Here is a 10,197-nt window from a genome sequence, read left to right as displayed (position 1 = left end):
GTGTGCGTATGTGTGCGCTCGGCTGCGCGGAGCACGCCCCGCGCTGCCCGTGGAGCCGAGCGCGGCGGGCAGCGGTGCCGGCAGCACTGCAGAGGGGTGGGCACGGCCCTCGCCAGCCCTCCGGGGGCTGGGCCCGGGGGTGGGCGAAATGCTGTGCGTGCGTGGGGAGGGGGCCGTGAGCGCGGGGCGGGGGGGGGGGCGGTTCGCTTTCTCTCCCGCGATTCACATCGCGCCCACTTTCCCGTCTCGTATGCATGCTTGTCCCGGGAATGGTGTAGTCAGCCTGTATCTGAATTATTTATAGATCCGTGCCAGCTGTGGCTTTTTTTTAATATTTTTTTTTTTAATTCAGCTTGTGTTGGGAAATGCGTTTTGCCTCCCTTTCTTCTCAATTTATTAATGTCTTTGTTGGGGAGCGTTTTTTACCCCCTTCAGACCCTTCTAATACAAAATTGATGCTTATTTTTCCCTTCAGGAAGGGGACGCTTTGAGGATAATCATGCTTCACAGAAGAACGGCACCGACCTCCAGTTGCTTTAAACACAACCTCCTCCACTAGGGCTCCAGGAAAAAAAAAAAAAAAGAAAAAAGAGAATAATTATAAGAATACTCATTAAAAAGGTGAAAGGAATGCTTACTCTGGAACCTGCATTTGACGATCTTCACCACTCGCGCTGAATATCCTCTGAAATGATTTTCTCCGGCTTTTAAATTTGCACCGTCTCAAGAAGCAAGATTGCCTCAAAGAATCCTCTTATTTTTTTTTTTTTTTACAGACAAATAGGATTTTTTAAAACTCATTCTCCCACATTTGCCCCCCGACCCTTATTCTTCTTATGTGGATATGCAAGCAAGAAGAGGAGACTGGACATTCCCAACATGCTCTCTCCCTTGATCTGTCCGTCTAGAGGTTCTGCTTCTACAAACCAAGGTAGGGAAATTCCTGCTTCTGTGTTTTTGCTGGCAGCTCGTTTTGGTACACGGGTTTGCTCAGGGAAGATCACTCTCGCTAGAACAAAAGGTTTAGGGATGCTGCTCTTAGAAGCAGATACCGCAAAAATCAAGGAGGAAACATTCACCAGACATGTTGATTCCCTCTTGGTTCATCAAATAGGACATGAAGAGAAGGCGAGAGGGATACTTTGAGTTACATACCTTGTCGTCAATCGGGGAAAAGTCCCCTGTGATTTTTTTTTCCTTTTATTTTTTTTTTTAATTTTTTTTTTTTTTTTTTTTTTTTGCGGTGGGCAGGTGCGGTAGTGGGGACACAAGGGAGGAGGAGTACGGTTTTGGAAGGGTATTAAAACGAAGATAATTTCCATCCATTCATCCATCCATCCATCCACCCGCAAATCGCTTCTTTCTTTTCACTGGTCCAGCGGCTCATTGTCACGCTTTGATGTGAAAATAGAGCTCATTAGGAATAACAGTCCGTAGAAAGCTGCTTGTTGCCGAGGAGGGTGGTGCATTACTTAAAATCCACGCCAGCCTCTCGATCGTGAGCGGCCTAACGCGGGGGCTGGGGTCGGGGACCCGGGGGGGCCCGGGGCCGCCCCTGGCACCGCAGCAGGAACCCGCCCAGCGCCGGGGCGAGTGCGCCTGCTTGCGTGGAGGTGAAGGGCTATTTTAAGTCCAAGCACGTCAAAAGATTTAACCTGAACCTACGAGGCGCTGTATTCAGGCAACTTCACGGGTTTTAATTTATCCCCGTCCCCTTGGTGCTGTCAGCGGGCATCGTGGCGCCTCTCCGGCGCCTCCCTCCCCCCCGCGCCTTGCACCCCCGGGTCCCCATGCAGGCAGCCCCTTCCCCAGCCCACCTGGGAGGGATGCAAAATGGCTATCGTGCCGCTCGGCTTTAGATACGCGAGAGACACCGGTGCATCCCGACCGTAACGTGACATGTGAGTCTTTCCGTAAGATGGTGGCAAGACAATGGGAGCGGAGCGCCGGGGGGTGCGGGAGCCCGCGGCCCCGCCGGGAGCGCCGGGCACAAGGTGTTGAACGTGTCGGGGTTATTTTAAGCCTCAGCCCGTGTCCGCCGCGCCGCTTCGCTCGGCACGCGTGGGGCTGCGCGCCCCTACACCGAGAGAGAGGCGGGGGGGCAGGAGCGAGCTGCTGCAGCCCCCTCCCCCCGCCCGGGGCGGACCCCCCTCCCCTCACCCTCACCACCAGCCCCCGCCTGGGCTCCCCCCGACCCGTCTCCCCCTGCTTTTCGTCCCTAGAGCAGACCGGAGGCCTGGCAGTGGGCGGGGAGGGGGGGAGGGGGCCGCAATACAGAGCAGTGGACTCAGCCCACATCACGGAGGAGGAGGGGGACGCCCCCCCAGCCTTGCCGTCGTGCGAGTCGGGGGGCCGGGGCGATTGGCGAGGGCCCCTAGCCTTTGAGGCATCCGGATCATCCTGCGGAGGGGGCGCACCTCTCCCACCCTCTCCGTTCCCTTGGTCCTTCCAGTGGCTCTTTCCCACATTTCTGAGGGCGTCTTTTCATGCTGTTGTTAAAAACCAGGAGCTCTTCCCCGTCGAGCAGTTGAGAGCCACCTTTCCTACCATATTCTGGCTGTGCTTCTATAAATATCTAAGGCTTCCCAGGGTTTAACCGCGCCTGGATCCTCCTTGCTAGAGCTCTCCCTCCCTCCCGCTCCTTCCGCAAGTGGGAGTAGAAAGTTTACCTGTGCGGAGAGGAGGGCGTGTTGGGAGCCCTTTTCTCAGGCCTCGCAGCTCCCAGCTGCTGCCCGAATCCACCTGGGACCCCAGCACTGCTCGGGGTGGGGGGATTGCAGACCCATTCTTTGGCCCTTATTTCCTCATGAGACCCCTAAAAGCACAGCCCCTGGGGGGTATAGCAGCAGGGTTCTGGTGGTGTGCACCCCCACCTCTCATGGAGGAGATCAAGGGGAGATGAGGGGAAATGCTGGGCAAATGTGGCTCAGCCTCTGCCCCAGGTTTTGCAGGCGGATCGGAGGGAGGGGGGAAGCTGCCTTGGATCTCCTGAAAGGGCGTCTGGAAAGCAATGCCCAGCGCTGCCTGCCCAGTGTCCGCCACAGGAGCCAGCCGTGCCTGCGGGGCTCCAGACCCAAGCGGGTGCCACATTCCTGCCATGGCCTTTCTCAGCTGTGACCTGGGCAACGCTTGGGCAGAGGTAGAGCAGGGTGAATGGGCAGCTTTGATGCTCACTGTGGAGACAGGGAGCATGGGCCCACATCCTCATCCCTCCTTTACCTCCCTGTATCTTTTGCTACTACCTTTACCTGGGACTCTTCCTCACTTTCCCTGCCAGCTCCAGCATGGGCAAAAAGAGGTGCCCTCTAGTACTGTCCCTCACCATAAAGCACAGCCACCTCAGGCCTTGTAAGCAGTATGGGGGGTGGGCAGCTAATCCCCCCTGAGCTGCGCCCTGGGCAGGCAGGAAGGGCTGGGTATGCAGTACACCCAGCTCATGGGGCCTCAGTGCTGCCCCACTGCCCAAGACCTTGGGGAGCAGAGCAGGCACATGGCACCCAGGGGTGTGGGTGACCTGGTGTGCCCCAACGGCAGCTCTGGAGAGAGCAGCAGTGTGTGCGTAGGTGCAGGGTGCTCTGCAAGGGGGAGATGTGGGTATGGGCAATTTTCAGTGCTCACCCACGCCACCTTGAAGCAGCAGCTCATGTCACCTCCACGTATCCTGATTTTCTCTGATCTCCCACTGCACCAGCTTGTCTCCCAGTCCTGAGTGGGGGTCTCAGAGGGTTGTGACAGGATGGAGCAGGTTGAGGGCAGAGTGGGAAGTAGTCTGGGGGTGTGTGAGACACTTGAACTTTCCCTTGGCTCCTCCTTTGGTACACAGAGGCAGATCTCAGCAAGGAAAAGGAATGAAGCATGGTCAAAGCTGCTACTGCTCTTCCTGGGGACCCTGGGCTCTGGTCTGGTGACACATACCTGCTGCACCAGTCCAGCTCAGCCTACAACAGTCCTGGTGCCCCTCATAATACCTTTCCCAGTGAGACCACAGCTGCACAAAGGAAGGTGTCAGGAGCAGCCCCCAACAGGGTTCTCAGTTGGTGTGAGTTTTACGTTGTTACCCGTGTACATAAGAGCACAAAGAGATCACGAAGAGATGGAAAATACAGAGCAGGGGCAAAAATCCTGACCCTCCATCCCCGTCTAATAATTTAGTCTTTGGTTTGTTTTATTCTTGTTTTTGATTATCAAGTGTTCCTGTATAAAACCCCAATCAACCTATGAACCAGCGCCCTATCCCCAAACCATCACCTACATGGGGAAAAGGTGGTGACGTTAATTTCTGTGTTTGTTCTGCTGTTGAAGCTCAGCTGGGGCTGTTTCTTGTGCTTGGTTTGGAAGGGGGCAGGTGGACCCCGGTTCTGGCCCTGGAACCATTCTGCACTACCGCATGGAGCTGAGCGCGGATTCTCACTCCAGACTCACGTTGCCTGGGCTGGCATTGGGAGTCAGTGTCTCTGCAGTACCATGTGGGAGGTCTGGATTTGATTCCCAGTGCTGTTTTCTCATTCCCCCGAGCTGGCAGAGGATGGGAGTGCTGTACAGACAGCACTGCTTGTCTCTGCAATGGGCTTCATTCCCTGCTCCTGTCTTTTGCTCCTTAGGATGCGCAAAAGCTGCCTGTGAGCTAGTCAGACTGAGGGCTGGTCCCTAGAGGTTTAATCTTCTCAGCCTTTAGAGAGGCCACAGCTCTACTGTGTGTGTATTCTACTTCCCAGCATGGCTTGGTGGGCAGTGGGGAGAGTTACCTTGCAGCTGGAGAATATGCAGAGTTTTTTAAAAATTATTGTGTTTTCTTTGTGTAAGCTGCAATTTATCACAAAGACATGGATTAGTTAATAGAGATCAACTGGATGATCTATTTGAGATGGCTTCATGTAGTGTGATTGCCTAATCTACAGCAAGATGCTGGTAGTGTCGGCTCTGCCCTACATCAGGGCTCTAGGACTGCCCAACTCTTTTGCAGTTCTGTGATTAGCCTTATTTTGAGATATATTTATACTTGTTGGAAAAGCAGGGAGTGTTTGGGAGAACCCACTTGTCCGCAAGAATTCTTCAAGCCACGGATAATCAACTTACTCATTTTGTTGCTTCGCTGCAGTCAGATGGACCAACTACTGCCCTGGATGCCTCCCTGCATAAGATGAAATGGCAGTTTGAAGATCGCAGCACTGAAATACGTAGAAGGGGAAACAGAGGAAAATAAAATATTTAAAGCTAAGCATGGCCCTCCTGCTACCATTGTCTTGTCCCTTCCTCTGAGCTTTGTGTTTCTGCTTCAGCTAAGTGCATTATAACAGGAATGAAAAAGACCATTTCGCCAGCCATGAAGGGGGCTCCATCATCCCCTGGACAAATCTGTGTTGCTTGTCTGCTCTTCTGAAGATGGGAGAGGTTCCTGGCAGGTATGGACTGACACTTGCTCTGGCAAAATTAGTGACATGGTGCTAACTGCCTGGGAACCAGAAGACTGACCCAGCCGGGTTAAATGTCAAAGCTACGTTTCATGTTGGGACAAAAAAATCCAGATAAACCCACCCTTTATAGTTCAAGAGCTCATGGCTTCCTTAAGCTGAAAACCACCAGCTTGCAGCTGGAATTGCGTATCAGTGTGTGAACTGGTGTGTGTGAAAGTTGACCAAATGCATGGTGGTGATCTGTGAAAACCTCCATGTGCCTGAGGTCAACTACAGAGAAAAAAAAAACATTCTATGTACTCAGAAACAAATGTGTGGCACCAGGCAGTGTGCAAACTGTGCTGCAGTCAAGTCAATTCAAACCATGGCTAATTTGGACCTCTCAAGGCAAGGCTGCATTTCGTTCAGTGTTTTCTTAGAAGCAGGAGAGAACTCTGGCTCTGGGTAGGAGGAGGGTCTGGCTTCTCTTTAATTTTTACACATACGCTGAATATACTTAATGTGAGGGGAATAAAAATATTGCTTTTTCTCTGCTCAAGGCCACTAAAAAGGGGAGAGGGAAAGGGTATGTGTTCTGAGATTCACTGTCAGCTGATGCTTCCTAATACAGAGGGTATTTGCAGACTGTGAAGTATGCTGTGTGAACCTCTTCCCTGCCTAACACAAGCAATCAAAGACGATGTTTCAGAGCCATCAATATAGATGGACTGATTAAGCATGTGGGGAAAAAGAGAAATGACAAATGAGAGTGTGGTTACTGGCTCAAAGTGAAAGAGATACTAAGCTGAGACCTCTGCAGCTTTCACTCCCTACACCTTTAACCTCATCCACAACAAAGGTTCAAAACTGAAAAGAGGCACTGAAAGTGGCTCAGGTAAAATGTTAGGTTGCCAGCTCTGAATACTGAAGATATTTCTGTATTCTCAGTGCACATACAGTGTCATTAATACTGGTGTACATGGCCGTTCTGAGACATTTATAGGGAAGAAACACTTTTAGGGGAAAACTGGGAATTTGGTCTTCATGGTCTGTTTGAAGGCTTGTCTGTGGATTTCTCATCCACTAAAACAGGTGTGGGTCCACCAGTTTATCTGACCTGAAAAATCTACTGGACATTATTCTGTCCCTCCTGTTCTCCCCTGGCATGCTGGGCATGTAGGAGCTCACATCCAGTTCTCTCTCCACATGACCAACTCATATATTATTTCTCACGGTAGCAGTCAGCCTACATTACTTGGTCTGTGTGTAGCTATCTAGTTGGGAAGTGGGACCAGTTCTTGCTTACTACACTCCTAGTCTGGGTTTGAAATGAATCACTCCAGCTACCACCATCCTCTACTGGACCTGCTGTCCAGCCTAAGTATGAGCTCTGTAAGCAATCCTTGTTAGTTTAAAATGGTGAAATGACATGTCTAACACCTATTTGCAGATGCGGCTGCGCCTTGCTTAGATAACTGCATTATGTTTGGGGGCTGCACTTCTGAGAGAGGGAAGGACTGGGGAGAGTGTGGGGGAGTGAACAAAGACGATGATCACAGATCGGAGAAAACAAGACCCGTAAAGAAAGGTTGGGAGAGCCAGGCAAACTCAGTCTGGAGAAAAGACAACTGTGGGTGGATACCTAACTGTCTGCAAATACATAAAAGACCATTGCAGAAAGAGGACAGGGACCAATTATTCTCATTAGTCACCAAGGACAGATCAGGAAATAAATGAGTTTAAGATGAAGCAGAGAGAATACAGATTAAACATCAAATTAAATGTTTACTGCAATAATGGTTTAGTGACAGTAGAAGATGCTGATAAACGTGGCAGAACGGCTGTGACCAAAGATATTTAAAGCTAAATGTAGGTGCTGAACTATCAGGATTTTGTATCTAATCAAGACTGCCTCCAGTGAACCACAGATCATGATATTTTCATGCCTAACGAAACAACTTTGGAAGGAAGATAATGAGGTCGATCTGTTCTGTGTGCAGGAGGAAGGGACTGACTGTCCCATTGGAGGAGACCCTCCCCACCTGAGTGGGTTGGGTCCTGTGCTCCAAATCTCATATGGTACCTGCAGGAGTCAACATGAAGGTGTCAACAAGTGACACAGTTTGAGCATATTGGGACCTCCCCAAAAATGTCTGGTTTTCAAAACCTCTGGTATGTTGTGACAGTGTGTCCTGTCCTGGGGAATGGCTAGAGCTTCAGTACAGAAATCTGCGTGTAAGAGACGTACAAACCTTTCCCATGTCGATGATGCTGTAGCCATTGCTTTCAATATTTTACACTATCACAGCATCTGAATAGGCTAGTGTGCCAAAACCTGATACTGCAAAGGGAGGGGACGTATGTCATCACATAGTGAATGATGTGAAAATACACGCTTTGCTCTTTCATGATGTCATTCTTTTGTCTTGCAAGATGAACTACTGTTTAAAGGTGCCCTCTGTTACTTACCTTTGCTGTGTCCAGAAGATAAAATTGGGTTTGAGGAGCTATGAGTGTCGTGGTTTCTAAGAATCACTGGCTTCTTTATCCAGCCTTCAAAATTGCACCTCTCTGTGCTCTGAGCTGGAGAAGTTTCTTGAGCATGATTGGGATTTGAATGGGTGGGCCTGTTAATGGGTTCAGAGAGGGGTCTCCCTGTGTTGAGTCAGTAGAGAATCTCCTGCCGGGAGCTGAAAGAGCCGAAAATGCCATTTTGAGATTGTGAGTTTGGCCAGCATTGGGAACGTGCTGTGCGGCCTAAGCCTATGTCAGTTTTTATCTTCCTGTGCATCAGCAGAAGCCAGGACTGTGGTACAACCTTGCTGCTGGATTACACTGGTTTTTAGCAGAATAGCAAGTGTGTAATCTTGGCCTCCGGTGTTTTTTGTAAGAATCAGGAGTTTTCTATACAGGTGTCCAGGACAAACTCAAACTCAAATGGAGGAAATGACATGATAAGCTCTCTTTTTTATTATACTTGGATTTAACTACTTTTTTTTTTTTTACCTCTTCTCCTCATCTCTTAGTTAGGGTTGCCATGCACTGTTGAGGAGCTAATATGCACAACTCTTTCATGTGAATGTAGTTTCTTGCATGTATGGCCTCGGAAAAATTTGGGGGATATTGCCAGAGGAAAGAAATGTAAACCGTATTAAAGTCACTATTTTTAAACAGACCAGAAGGTGAGATGCTTACTAGGAGCCAGCTGAGACAGATAAGATTTGGTGTCATGAACCTGCTGATAATTTACTAGCACAAATGCCATGTCCTACATCACAGCTGATTGCCTAATGAACAGAAAATTGTTTTCAGGTGATAGGCATAATAGCCTGATGATAGCTGAAGACAGCAGTGGCCGTACAGTTGCATCCAGCTGTGGACCATGAATAGGACACAGGGGGATGTGGGTAGGTGAGAGGTTGTACCCTCCCATCGCAAGGGACTGTGGCTTCCCTGTGTCCCATGGGACCTCTGCTACTCCGGCATCCTCAGCTGGGAATACACAGTGGATATTTGGAATGGGAAAGGCAAAGGCCCCAAATGAATACTCCCTGGAAATGAATTGCAAAAGATCTGCTAGGAGCCTAAAGCTGGCTTTGATTCCAAGGGCAATCCTAAATCTTCACAGCACCTGGGGGCAGGTGCATCAGAAACCTGTGCAGTGAGAAAATGAGCTCCGCTGCTGCGTGGAAAGGTGCAGAGATGCTGTCAACCGCTCCAGGAGGAGAATGGAGGAAGGGTCGCTGCTGTGAATCATTTTGTGCCAGGTAAAGCAGGATGTTAATTATTTGCACATGGATTGCTAGGGAATTTCTGTCACGGGACTCTGCTGAGAAATGCATTTGAAGTGCATTGTGGCAGAGGAAGCGCACAAAAATGTGTTAGCTCGCGGCTACTTGCACGTAGGCTTATGCTCATGTGGAAAGCGCACAGAAGGGATCTGTGTATCCCTGCACCCCTCTCTCTCCTCCTTTATAATTCTCTGGTATCGCTGGCTGCTGTAGTCAGTGGCCTAAACATCTCGGGGGAGATTCCCTCGTGTCAGACGTGTTTCAGCAAAGGCAAGCTGAAACATCAGAGGCTGACAATCCCCAAGGGAGAGTCTAATGAAAGCGACAGAATGACATAATCTGTGCTCACAGTCTCTTCTCCTTAGCTCTCCACGTTTTTGGTGCAACTTGAAATTACCCTCTAATTTATTACTGAAAAGGTGAATATTATATATAATTAAAATGGCAAAGATAGTGTCCTGAAACATTTGAAGTCAAAGTATAAAAGCAGTTTGGATGTGGTCTGAGGTACAATGTGTTTGAGTGTTCTGGGAGGAAGCTTTTAAGGTTCCATCTGGAGGTAACAAAGTGGTAAATGCCTCAAAAGCATAAATGGAATCTCGGAAAAGACATGGCAATCTTTTCATTACGTGATGGGGGCCTGTATTCTACATAGGAGACAAAACTAAGTAGTTTAGAAAAATAGGACAGCTGTGGGATGGCTGCCTTGAAAGACATAGTGACTCTTACAGAAAGCTCTCTTTGAATCTCTGGTTTCGAAGTTTGCAAACTTTCAAACCAGGGATTCAGAGAGAGCTGTAAGGATCACGCTTTATCCACTTTTAATTTACAACATTTCAATGGGGAGTAAAGAGGCTAAAAGGCTCTCTGACCTTCAGGGCTCAGTGGACTTTGCAGAAGCTGAGTGCCTCTGCCTCAACAGGCTCTGAAGCAGAAGCTGGATGCCCACAGCAGGTATCTGACATGAGAAACCCTTTCTGTGCAGTGTTGTTTTTTTTTCACTGGAGGGAGGA

The 10,197-nt window shown here is 49.5% G+C and overlaps 1 protein-coding gene across 2 annotated transcripts in view; it reads left to right on the top strand.

The window, feature by feature from the left end:
* Window positions 1-220: 220 nt before the first annotated feature.
* The window catches only part of GRIN2B (glutamate ionotropic receptor NMDA type subunit 2B), a 205,557-nt gene continuing 195,580 nt past the window's right edge, over window positions 221-10,197 (top strand). Inside the window, exon 1 of one of the 2 annotated variants that reach the window (XM_065841208.2) lies at window positions 221-931. The gene's annotated coding sequence lies outside the window, so the exon portion shown is untranslated. Of the gene's footprint in view, window positions 932-1,690; window positions 1,902-10,197 lie in introns of those variants that run through there. The other variant, XM_071801049.1, reaches the window with a different exon arrangement.

Source organism: Patagioenas fasciata, chromosome 1 (assembly GCF_037038585.1).
Source record: "Patagioenas fasciata isolate bPatFas1 chromosome 1, bPatFas1.hap1, whole genome shotgun sequence".
In the NCBI taxonomy this organism is placed as follows: domain Eukaryota; kingdom Metazoa; phylum Chordata; class Aves; order Columbiformes; family Columbidae; genus Patagioenas; species Patagioenas fasciata.
Note: the sequence above shows the minus strand (reverse complement) of the source record. Positions and strands in the feature narration are given on the sequence as shown.